General features: G+C 36.2%; 1 protein-coding gene and 1 non-coding gene across 3 annotated transcripts in view; both read left to right on the top strand.

Moving 5' to 3' along the window:
* Positions 1–13864, top strand: part of LOC5565885 (protein dachsous) — a 409900-nt gene that overhangs the window by 231698 nt on the left and 164338 nt on the right. The gene's annotated exons all lie outside the window — the stretch shown is intronic.
* Trnag-acc lies at positions 11767–11838 on the top strand. The gene has a single exon. It is a non-coding gene; the product is annotated as a tRNA-Gly (tRNA).

Here is a 13864-nt window from a genome sequence, read left to right as displayed (position 1 = left end):
AGAACTTCTGATCAATTTTAAAACGTTTTGATGATGAAATAAGAGCTTGATTATTTTTCCAAAACATAAAGATTATCATGATCACTTCTCTAGAAGTAGCCATTTTCGAGTTATTTTAAGTTTAATGCAAAAATTTATTATTTAAATAATATAATAGACCATTTCCTTTTGTCATGCGTGATTTGGCTCTACCCAATTTGACATAAAGCCATTTGGCATAATGCCGTTTGGCATAAAGGCCACACCACAAAAGATCAAATAAATGGTCGCAGTGGTAATATGTCCCCGACACTGAAAAAAAAGGCCATTTGGCATAATTTGTAAAAATCTTCAACATTTCAAAACGTTCATGTTAGTGCTTGAAATAAGAATGATTATTGGAAACAAATAAATTTTACTGAGAGGTGGTGTCAAAATTGACCATGATTTTTAGAACAAAAAGGTAAATGTGAAGTACAATGAATCCCTTTAGAAGAGACTCGTACCTTTTTTCAAGTAAATCACGGGAAAATTCCCAATAGTTTGAGATTGTTTCGTGGAAATAATGCGATGTGGACTACCCTCGCACAGAAAAAAAAATGTCTTGAAATGTGCGTTGGAGGCTGTTGATGAAAACATCAGCAACATAAAGTCACTACTTAACACATCTTAGATTGAGCATATCACTGTTGAACTGTTATCGGAGTTTTTCAACGATTTACAAACCTGTTAACACAGCTTCTTCCCTTCAAAACTTTTCTTTTTACCAAAGTAATTTTGACAGCTGATCCAGTATGAGCGAAATGTCACTTTTACTTGCGGAATAATTGAGCAGCACATTTTTCCGCACGGAAAAGTGACAGCTTAATTTGATGTGCATGGCAGGCGTTACCGATATTAATAAAAAACATCTCTGCTTCTCAGTAGCATACAGCTCAGGTAATTTCGGTAGCGGAATCATTCCTGGACCGTTTCTTGTCGTTACTTTTTGCACAGTACTTATGAACAACAGTGTACTACCCATTAATCGGTATTGCGTAGATGTAGATCCTTAGTATAAAGAAGACCTGATATTAAAATAGTTTGAGTGTGGTGAAACACAAATTTCCCCTTCTTTCTAAAATGAGCTGTTCTTTTGAGTTTGCAGTTTAGTGGATCACAACTTTTATACCAAGGCCACCTGAAGTAAATGAACATCGATCTTGACGTGCCTATGTTTTGCTACGCTGCAAACTTTAAAGGACAGCTTATGTGTGGAAGAAGGTAAAATTTTGAATAGGGTAATTCACCAAAAGTTGATACTTGAGGCAAAACAGCTTTCTTGAGATTTTCCTTCTATAGAACATTGGCTGTTTTCCATACTTAATTTATGCACCCTCATAGCTTGAAAAACTAAGCTAATTTGAAGGCTTTGCTATACAGCTAAGTTAAATCCGTAGTACTTAAGCCACGGTCAAAAGTCGAACTAATGCACACTTTAATCAGTATGCCAATCTTAGCTGTGAAAATTTCGGTTTAAGTTCATTTGCTGACATCTCAGCAAAAGTCACATTTGATATCGGCGGCGCCCAATAGAGCTGCCATAAGCAAACTCGATTTTTAACTCACATATCAATTAAAATTCAATTGCTGGCCGATCGATTTTTTTGGATCTCGGTAAAAGAATAGATATTCGTTCTTTAGGTTAGGTCGACTGAGCGTGTGCATTATCATGAATAAGTTAAGACATACGTTCGGAGAGCAATATAACAACATTTATTAAGGAGAGTCCACTTTATGGCACCAAATCTAATACTCCTCATATTACTCCTTTATGAAGCGATACGAATTGGTATTCACAGCTACAAGCGTGACTCGAAAGGCGCTGGTCGGTACTCGGAAGTGATGCAATTCTATTGTTTAAAATTGAAGATGGCATACATTTCATTTGAGCAGATCCTTAGCGATTTCAAGTTTAAAAAAAATATACGTGGAAGAAGACTAGATTCTAAATCGAAATATTGGGAAAAAATTTTAAGCTTCGATTTGATTCCCAAGACTGCAGTGACGAATCCAGTAGCTCTAAATGTGAAAATGTATTCTTTATATTATGCCAAATGGCCGTTATGCCAAATGGCGTTATGACAAACGGCATTATGCCAAATGGCATTATGCCAAATGGGGTAGAGTTGTGTGATTCTCCATAAAAAATAAGGCGTTAGACAGAAGTATAGCCTTTTCTCTAGAAATTCTATTATACTCGATAAAAATCGTGAATAACAGAGAGCAGATCATTGAAATCATTATAGTTTGGAATAATTTCTGCCATTTCAATTGTCCTCTCGATCACAATTTGAAAATTTCTCATCCTCAACCGTAAACGAATTTCCTGGCATCAAATTTCCAACAATCCCTCAGAGAAAAAATGCTTAATTTCAATACGATTCCCAAATCCGATCAACAGCGCGCGCGCACTCCCTCGGCAGCCAATCCAATCAGTTCCAAGTGGCCTATTCAAATACACCATTCCCCCGAATCCAGATCATCGAACACGAACCTGGTGGTTGCGGACACAAAACAGACAGAACAGAGAACGGGGCGTGTATTCAAATTTTGGCCGAAAACTACATAAATTATCGTCAGTTGGGAAATATCGTCAAATCTTGAAATACGTCGTCGTCGTCTCGACTAAGACCTTCTGCGGAATCGATCTTTTGTTCCGTACATTTCCAATCCTTTCGGTGGGCTTGGACGCTTCGTTTTTTTCGGTTTCGCAGGATGACATCCACAAACAGAACGAGGACAATTTGACGGGCGTGTGATTTGATCTATACGTTTGTTTGCAAAAAAAAAAAGCGATTCACCAAAATCGAACCCATTTTTGATTCATTTCGGTTCGCTAAATGGAAAATCCGACTCTTATCATGGCTTTTAATCTTTCGAATGGAGATGGTTTTTCCCATAGCATTGAATCCTTTCGGAAAGGCTTCGGAAAGGCCCAATTAAGAATAATTGGGCTGGGATGGAAATTGTGAGCGAGGATTTGACTATGGCTGATGGATTCCGAAGGATAACGTTCCCAGAAGAAAGACAGCTGTCGCGTTTCTGTTGGAGGGATTTGTTCGGCGGTGGTCAACGTGAAGGGCCTTCACGATAATTGGCTACTTTGATCATACAGCAATCGATTATTACCGCTAATTATCTCATTTCTGCGTGCAACCAATCGAACAGCACACATTAATAATCGCCACTTTCTATCGGACCTTTCGATTGCCTAGCGCACTCGGTAACACTATCGGCAGCTTCCTGAACAACTTTTTCATTGATTGTGCTGTTTACTAACCCGATTAAGGATCGATAACAACCGTTCAAAACTTTCCCATTCGAATGGAATTACCCAAGGAAGTTCCTATGACAATGTGGTTGTAGGCAATTCCAATTCTTCCCCTTCAAATTTGCTTCTTACGGGTAATCAATTGAAAATTCTTTACTAATTTCTTTATTTGTTTCTTTTTCGTTACAGGTACGTGAAACCCATACTGTTTTTACATCTTCTACTTTTACCGAGTAAGTGGTTTATAAAATGTGAGTAGATGTGAACACTGTTTATTTTTCTAGGGTATGAATCAGTAAATTGAAATTGTTTGATTTCCTTTCATTCGGGACACTGTCGTACTCGGAAAAACTAAAGACAAGATCGATGTACCCGCTCATTGAGCAAATCCTTCTAACGTGCGCTAATCACGAATATGTATCGCCATAGCTGCTGGCCCAGCTGGAGACACACTTCATAGGAACTGCCCAACCACATGACGACGGGGCAATTTGCCCAACTAAACAACGAGGACCCAGGCTAGAGGCGCGCACTTGCATAAAGAAATAGAAAGTTAACTTTGTCATCGTTAGAGTAGAGGAGACCTAGGTATACCAAAAGCGAAAAGAGAACCTCGTTGAGATGCCCCTCAGCGCCCAGACCAGAGCCTGCTTTGTGCGAACGTGTATGTGTGTCACTCTGAGTGTGCATATCTGCTGCATCCAAGCAGGCACACTGTCGTCACCGGCGATTTTATCCATATATTTCTACAACTGTCTGCCCTGCACCGTTTTGCTCATGCGAGTCTCACGCATTCGATGGTCGTGGCTGGAGCTCCAACTAAAGGAAAGCATCTGCTACGGTATGTCAAAGACCGTTTTCAACGAGAAAAATGATCATCAGTTCTGCACCCTCCATTTCAAACATATGGTATCCTAGCATCCTCTTCGTAAAATTGAAAATCTTTCATTGTGGAATATGAAATCACAATTTGAAGATTTAGGGTCATTTTTGAGGGATTCTCTCATATCTGGGAAAATGTCATCCTAAAGATAAATCAATGATAACCCGAATTAAGCACTACAGTTAACTCTCTCTAACTCGATGTGGAAAAGACCATCGAGAAAAAAAGGAGCTTCGAATGGTCGGTAAAGAACTGATGGTCATTTTTCTTTCCGTTAATAACGTTTTCAAGCGCACCGTGTCCGTGATTCCCTGGGGGAATTTTTCGCACTCCATTGGCCTATGGTGGTTATGGTCGCTTGATTTATGCGATCGTCTATGTTAATATGATTACAAAATACCGATGTGCAGAACTGCATGCTCGGATTGTGCATACGGCTGGGGTGACCAAATATCGAGCGCTGTGGTCGTCCAAGCAGGCGAAGTGACAAAAGGGGGTGGAAATCGGGACGACCTCTGGTTGGAGCTTGTTTCCCAAGATCGACCATCCACTTGGATGGCTTTCACTATCGTTGGGGAGCCGGGAAGTATGGTGCTGCAATCGAGACGGAAAGTTTCCTGGTATTTCGAAAATGGTGGACCCGATGATGAAAATGGTGGACTCGCATCGGTTGCTACGAGATTCGAAACGCAGGTTGTAGGGGGATCAGAAGCGTGCGAGCTCAGTTCGACAATCCAGGAATTGGTGAAAGCTTTGCACGATTAACATGTTTCCGAGGCGATCTTTCGGACTGGAGGTTGTAATTAATTATCACTTCCGTGGTAATGGTTTTTAGTGGAGTGGAGAAACAATGTTGCGTTAGGAAACTGTTCAGTTCGTGGTGTGAACGTTTTGATCAATCAATCGAGTTAACCTGGGAGGGAGAAACCAATACAAAATTTCTGTACGTCATAGTGAGCCGAGATTCCGCTTTCACGAACTGTCACTGTGAGCCCAGATCTCAAACATTGGACTAACATGAAAAATGCGCGTAACTGATTAAAACACATTTTCGTATTTCTTCAAAAGTGATAAAAATCGAATAAAAATCAATTCATGCACATAATGCAAGTAATGTCACGTGAGCACCATTTAATCTGATTGAACATAAAGCATTGAAAAACGCATCGTTCTACTTTTTCCAATGAAAATGAATATTTAGTGCATAGAAAACTGTGGCCCTTTTTTCATGTTTGTCAGGAAAGATCGAAGGTGTACAACAAAAGGAAACTACCGATTTTCTCGAAGCCTGCCTTGATTGTTGTTGGCATACTGGAGTTATCTTGCAGTTCAAAATAACGTTGTCTTATATTTCGTGTGTAGTATCGGTGCCTCCCTACCAGGAGTTAACCCTTCTGTTGGGGCCTTTCTTAGCCGAGTGGTTAGAGTCCGTAGCTACAAAGCAAAGCCATGCTGAAGGTTCATGGGTTCGATTCCCAGTCGGTCCAGGATCTTTTCGTAATAGAAATCATTTGGACTTCCCTGGGCATAGAGTATCATCGTACCTGCCACACGATATTTGAATGCGAAAATGGCAGCTTTGGCAAAGAAAGCTCTCAGTTAACCCTCTCTTTCCCATAATAGCACAGGTGATCCACCGATTTTAGCAGAAAGCTAGCTAAACCGAAGTGGTACGATTAGCTCAATGATGATTGGAATAAATTTATGCGCTCATTTGTCTCATCAAACATTGAAATAAGAGACCTTATGGTCCAACTATTGAACAACAATCAACTAACTATTGAAAAAACAATAAAAATAAATTATAGTGATTTTGAACAATTTAGCTTATTTGCAACATCTTTTGTTCAAGCACTTTTTTTAGAAACGTCATTTTGACAGTTAAATTGTCGTACAAAGCTGTGGGCAAGAAAGGGTTTATATCTGTGGAAGCGCTCATTGAACACGAAGCTGAGATGGCGGCTCTGTTCCCGGAGGGGATGTTATGCTAAAAAGAAGAAGAAGAACCCTTCTGTTACCAACCCCAACTCCAAAATGAGAGTTGGTTTTAACTTTATTGTTTATCGGTATTTTCCAACCAGATTTTAACGAAATATTATCGATTTTCCTCTAAAATCTTGACTATTTCTAATAATTTCTGCATCTATATGCACAATCCTAAAGATTCCTCGAAAATTTCTTAACGAAAGTATTCCTACGAAAAAATCTTCAACGGAAAGCCAAACCAAATTTTATTTTCATAGACGCTAGTCCTGAAAGAGACCCGCGAAGAAGAAAAATATCAACGCAATAAGTAGCCCAGATTCCACTGTCACGAAATGTCATATGCAGCCAGTAGTTTTTATGGCTAAAACGTGAAAATTGTTGTAATAAAAATAAACTGATATTTAAAACCTCAGTCAGCGAAACAGTTTTTTCACAGATGCTGTAAAATCGAAACACAAGGACAGTGATTTCTAATGTCCCCTACGTTTTCTGGCATGAAAGCTATTTATGCGTCGGTCTGATGCAAATGCAATATTTTTTGCTGAGATGTTCATGTGAGAGCTTGAACTGATTGCGCATGATTGAAAAAACTCAGCAATCACAGAAAAAGAAGACAAATTTTGATATGGCTATCCAAAAATGATAGCGTAATTTCCGGTGAAATTGATCATTTTTCACGGGTTTTCTGGACTGCTTTCTAAAATGTTATACAACTAAATGCAGTAGTACGCTAAGTACGACGGTGAACCTTATTAGCTCATGCACCGAAATTTCCTCACAAATGTGATGTTAGTTCTGAAAATCTAAAATAAAAAATCGGGGGATCCAATTTCGGGGTGATCACTTGTCAATGTGATTATTGTTAGTTTTGGAATCAACTTCTCATACTTAATTTGGGCCTTTTGAATCCGAATATGCTTGCCAAATTCTTAGCAAGGTAACACATTTGAAAATAATCAATAAATAAACTTCAAGAATACCGCGGAAAACACCTGAATGTAGGCAATTTCGAAAGGATTTTGTTGACATTTAACATATATTTAATTATTTCAACAAATTGAACAAATTGATACGAATTTTGACGATAAAGTCTGTTTGAGGGATATGTTTTAAGCATCCTCGCAATTTTTTAGGCTGACACCATGTTCAAACCATTGTTTCAAACTAGAAGTTTATGGATGTCTATTAACACCACACCAAACATGGTTCTGGAATTGTACATAATTTTCATAGAAATAAATATTCTTTGACACAAAAAACTTCACTACATACAATTCGATACTATTTAAGACAAACAATGTTTATTTACTACATATTGTCTTGATTTTGGAGCACTATTTGAAAGGAATAAAACCGCGTGACACGGTGATCAATTTCACCCGAATTTACGGTATCAATTTCGTAGATACAATTTCGATCACGCATTAAGGCCCCTGGAAGCACTGTGCTTTTGTCCGGACTGATTAGCCTAGGCTTAAGCGCCATTACTCATTCTCCACAAAAAAAGTTATATTGACAATATATCGACACTCCTTTTCCAACAATTCAAATTATCTTATAATGTAAAAAATCTGGGTCTCATCAGATTCACGTCAAATGTACCGTCTTAAATTTTAAAAAGAAAAAAAAGACAATTCACACCGTCTTCAGCTCAAAGCTGCACAGACTGAACGATCACAAACATTAGGCAACGGACAACACGAAACACCCAGTAGCCCAATGATGAATTTTTCGTTTGACGAAAAGTTTCCACCGACTGGAGCGGGAATCGGCACTTCATGGCGGGAACCCACACTTCATGGCACAATACGCCTAGACGACTGACGCCACTAACCGCACGGCCACGAAGCCTAATCCGAACATGACTCATAAGGAGTGTATCGAAAAGTAGTCGCAAACTTTCAAAACAGTCTCAAAAATAATGGGTTGAACTTACAAACAATTTTTTGATCAGAAATGCTTTACAACGTATTTAAAAATGATGATGTGGTGATATTGTTTCAATAAAGTGGCATTTTGCATGATAATTTTGCAAATTACTAACAGATGTCGATGAAAATCTTGCACACCTCTGAAAAAAATGATATGTTAAAAAATGTGTAAAATTTTTAGAAAAAATGATTTTTGTTTGTGCTAATATATTCTGAGCCACAACTCTCATGACATAGTGTAAGAAATATTTTGAAAAATCCATTAACAAGCATTTGAGAGCAAATACAAAAATAAAAAAAGTCGATTTTTAAGAACCTCGTTTTTTTGATTTTTTCTTTCTACACGTTAATGGTAATATCGATCGATTGTAATGAACAAAAAATTGTTTTTTGATTGGAAAAGTTTCTTTGCATATTTATGAAGTAATGTAAGGAAAAAATATTATTCTATATAATTGCCGCTGTACATGACAGAGCTTCAAAAGTTGATTAAACAAAAGTGACTTTCTAAAACCGACCTTGTTCCAATAACTGAGCATTTTTAGAGCAATAATTTATTTTTTTTGAATTTCTTTTTACGTGCTGTGTGAAGTAAACATATTTTCCGACATAATAAGCTTTTCATCCTATTTTGTTTAATATACATTTTGTTCAATACAAATCATCGAATCTTCAGAAGACACTTCAAAAATATAATTTTGTGCAAGATTTTATTTTCCATGCTTTATAAACCTTGTTGTATTTATATTAAGACTGCATATTATTCAATATTTTTTTAGCTGCTTCAATATTTGATGACATGATGAAGATTTGCGTGAAAAAGCTTATTTAGAACAGTGGCAACTTTTGAATGTAGTAGGGCTTGAATCCTGTCTTATATTCTGAGCACCTTGGTTCAAATTCCAAACAGTATCAGTAATAATAATTGGTATTCAAAGGAATACTTTCGTAAGTAATTTTATAAGAACTAGTTTTACTGTACTCTAACTAAAGAATCATCACAACACCTACAATCTTGATTGGCTTTTATGGTACAGTAAACTCTCTATAAATCGATATTCCATATCTGGAATTGAGTCGCAACTGATCAACTGAAACTGAAAACTGGGTGGAATAATTTAGAAAATATTTCAACAAAATCTCCATACAAAATCGAGATAAAACTCCAAACCATTTTTTGCTTCAATCAAGATAAGATTTTTTTCTTGAAATTTTCCGAAGCTTTCTCCCACAGATGTTCTTTACTCATATCTGCTTGTTTTTTCCAGAGAATTCACCCAAAAATCTGAAAACTAGGGCCGACTCGATCAGAAGAGAAAAACATTATTATACCAAAAAATGTTATTAATTTAAAAAAAAATGTAACAGAATGTTTTATAAAATAAGTTCAAATTATAACACATTTCGTTACGTTTAAAACTTTGGATAAAGCTAATTGAAGAAAATTTATTTGTTTTTTGGTGAAAATGATGAAAATTATATCATAAACGTTAACCTATTTAAGGAAATCGTTAAAAAAAATCCGAGTTTCAAAAAAACCCTGTAAAACGGGAGTTGAAAGTCTGCGGTTTGCATGACACTGCCTATACCAATGAGGTCATCAACGCACATGAATGAAAAGCTGATATGGATTGAAGCAAACATATTTACTGTTCTCGAACTGATACCCCGTCCAGTAGATTACAACAAAATCGTGTCGCAATTATATCAATTTTTGTTATAAATTTAATATAAGTTTTGATTCATAACATGATTATAATATAATTTTGTTATGAAGAATCTGAAAGCATACTTATACATGGTCAGTTTTATTTCGCGTTAAGAAAATAACATTTTTTGTTATAATTCAGATAAGCAAAAATAACGCAATGTGTGATAAATATTTTTGTCTAAAGCTAAGTGTGCTGTTCCGCTCAAGAAAAGTAAAGAAATTTCTGACCGAACTGGTCAAGAAATTTCCGCAGAGAGCTCCATTTGAAACGACATTTCTCTCTTCAACTGCGTACTGCGATCAAAGAAAACTGGTTTCTTGAGCATTTCTGGCAAGAAATTTCCAACGTATCGAGATAGGCGAATACTTTTCTTGTCAACAGCCATAACATTTTTTGTTCAGTTTAGAAGAAGTTTTGATATAATGTTTGTTATTTTAATTACTTACCAGCGAAAAACAATTCCATATTTTTTTAGATTATACGTGCTATCTGATTAACAAACTCTGAAACAATGCTGTTATAATTTGTTGGTCGGGTTATTTATCAGATGTCGGGTCCAAGTCGGGTTGAATTGTACCCGATGTCGGTCCAATGTCAGTTTGACATCAAGTTAAAATCTGAATCGGTGTCAGATCGGTGATCAAAATGTAAATGGCTTGATGTCGAGTCAATGTCGGGTGTTACCTGTCAATGTACATCACAGAAGCCCTGGTGTTTAATGGATAGGGGAAGATCCCCTAGTGCCGGACAGCACCCAATACCGGACAGAGTCGAAACATTGAGAAATTATGGTCCAATCAAGATGGTGTATTAGTAGAAAAGAAAGCTCTTATGTAGACTAATGTTTGCGTAGAATAACACATCCTTGAAATATGCATGCATTTTTAAAAAAGTAGAAAAGTTTGAAAATCTTTGAAAAATTGACATATCTTCTTAATTTTGAGCCTATTTAGGAATTATTTTGAATATGAAAAAATACTTTGGATCCCGCAAGCATGATCGAACATAATCTTAATTTGATAGTATGAATGTATTTTGTACCATAATTGAAGTAAATATGGACAAATCACAATTTTGGTTAAGCACCTCCTGTCCCTCAGTTTCGGACAGCTTGATTTGTTATATGATATATCCGTAATTATTGCATTAGTGTCTCAAAATACTTTCATTTTTCATGGGTTCCGTCGATAATGGTATCAAACATGCAATAAAATTAAGAAGAATGAACATTCAGAACAACATCGACAAATGTGCTATTTTTCATAATATATGAAAGAGATTTTTGATAGGCATCTTGCAACTTAGAAAAACTCAAATTATTCTTGTAAATGTTGCAAATGCATTGAATTGGTAATTATAAACTATTCCTATAGTGTACACATTCAATGATGTTCAAATTTACAGAATTTGAGGCATTTCCAGATCTTGTCCGGTATTGGGTGCCACCTTTTAAAATCGATCAATTTTGTACTAAAATACATCATCAATGTCAAAATTCATATTTATATTTCTAAATTTATTTTTGTACACTATAAAAATGATAATATTTATCATAAATGGGTAACACGAGCCCATAAAATCAATATTTTTGAATTATGAATTTAGTGGCTTAAGTGTCCGGTACTAAGGGATCTCCCCCTAAATTTTTTTTAAGGATTTTTTTTCTTGTTAAATCACATTCATAAATATAATGATTCAAAGTGATTTTGCATATATTAGATTCGCAAAACAATAGCATTGACATACCGATTCAAAACAATAAGTGTGATTTTCAAACAGCAAAATAAGCTTAGAGCTAAATTGTGAAACAAAATGTTCAAATTTCTATTTAAGGGATTTTGTAAACGATTAGCTTTAAAATTTATTTTGTGTTGAAACTGCTTGCCTATCGTACCCACCCAAGTGAACTGTGGGGATTTGAATTCGAAACTTGTTACCAACAGAATTATTAAGTCACCAAGTGGCTCGGTAGCTTAGTTGGTAAAGCGCTCGTCTACCATACAAAAGTCCTGGGTTCGAATCCCAGCCGAGCACGTGGATTTTTGTTTTATATTATCACTGTTACAGCGTGGCTCGTTCGGAATCGACCGACAGTTGGCTCACCTGTAGACGGACAGAAGGACCAAATGTTACAGCGTGGCTCGTTCGGAATCGACCGACAGTTAGCTCACCTCAAGACGGACAGAAGTAACTGCTTTTTGGGGGAGAGGAGCACCAGTTTTGGCTCCAGTCAGGTTCCACGATATGCAGCACTTCAAACACGTGGCTCAAGCGAAACACTTCCACGGAACAAACCACTCAATCCCACTCTGATAACTAATTGGCGTTAATATGAACTAAAAACTCATTTAAACTGACTATTTAACTAATTTTATTAACTATTTTAAAAACGTTTTACAATTGCTTCCTTGCTACACAAAAATGCTTCCTTCTTCTCGAATAATTTTTTCACTTCTGATTTTCAGTTTGTATTTTTTCCCGCTTGCTACGATCGCGGGTGCGCCGTTGCCACGGCAACCTGCTCACGTGGCTGCGACGACAAGTTCGGCGTCGGGTGCCTGCGGTACCCGAGTAAAATATTTGCGTTGCTGATAATGTTCGCAACAATCACTTATAATTTATCCATCTTTACCATGCGTGATGAGTTAATTAATTTAGCGAAACAACATTGTTTCGAATTTGAACGAAAAAACTTGTTTAAAAAAATTGTTGGGCGTTGGCGGTTATTTTCTACTTAAAGTAGTTCAAAACTGATATCTGGTAACCAAAACCCAACCTAGATAACCAGTAAAACTAATTGGAATTTTTGTTTACAAATTCCACTTCATAGTATTTAAAAAATAATTAGCGGGCTGGTGAACTTAAGAATATAAAATTTGAATAAAAGCTAAAAAATCTTGCGTGAGCTATTGTCGACGTTTAAACATGTATGAATCATAAATGTATGTTGCTTATACAAAAGCATAGCGATTTGACTTAAGTAAATCTGAAATGTGTTATTATTATTTCTATCGAAAATACCTGAAAAGTAATAATTTCACGATGTTGTCTTATGTGGAGAAATTAACAAGTGATTTTCAAGAATGTTTCAATTTCGTCTAATTCTCTAGCAAAACCAAATGCATTTTTGATTCAAACGATTTATGCAAGAAAAATGTACTTAAGCTAACCATGATAAAACAATATTTTCAATGTATTAGGTTATGTATTCATTTGTTAGAAAAAAATAGTATGATTTTTGTTATCAAAGTCGTGGCTATACTCTCTGGGACATCGTTTGTCCCTATAAATTTTACTTATATGTTCGTTTATACGTTATGTTCAGCCGTAGAATTATTTTTAGCATTTTCTCCAAAGGTTCTAACAAAGAAGTCCTCTCTGACGACGGTGAGAACGTAATTAGCGCCGAATTGACTTAATATATTTTGTTTTATTTTTTTTACTCGATATATATGCACATTGAGAATGGCTATCTAATCCCAACCACTATTCATTACATCAGAGATTCCTTAACTGAATGATTTTTTTAGTGATAACCTCGGAATATCTTCTTTTAAGGGTATTCCGATGTAATCAGTAGAAAAAATACTCAAGGAAACCCTTATTTTCCAAAAAGTATTCAGCAACTCCACAGGAACGTTTCACACTTAAAATAAATCGCAGTATCCTGTAAAATAAATCACCGAAATTGAACTGTAAACAACAAAATTACAGATTTTCCTGTGAAATTCACTATTTTACCGACAAAATCCGTGAAATCAACTATTTTACCGGAGGAAATTCGTGAAATCTATTATTTTACCGGAAAAAAAACCATTAAACAAACAATTTTACTGTAACCCTGTGAAATACTAACGAACAGTTCGGTAACAGCATTATTTTCACCGAACTTCTGTGAAATCGTGTGACAGTCGCTCTGGCAGGCATGAGCTTCCTTTTGTTGCAGTTTTTGCACACCACTAACAAGCAGTGTAAACTAGCCTAGTGGTAGCAAGCCTACTTCCTGATCGGTAGGTCGGGAGTTCGATTCCCGTTCTGAACCGTTTTCTTATTCTTCTTT

The sequence above is a fragment of the Aedes aegypti genome, chromosome 2 (assembly GCF_002204515.2).
Source record: "Aedes aegypti strain LVP_AGWG chromosome 2, AaegL5.0 Primary Assembly, whole genome shotgun sequence".
In the NCBI taxonomy this organism is placed as follows: domain Eukaryota; kingdom Metazoa; phylum Arthropoda; class Insecta; order Diptera; family Culicidae; genus Aedes; species Aedes aegypti.
This window is presented reverse-complemented; position numbering and strand designations above follow the sequence as displayed.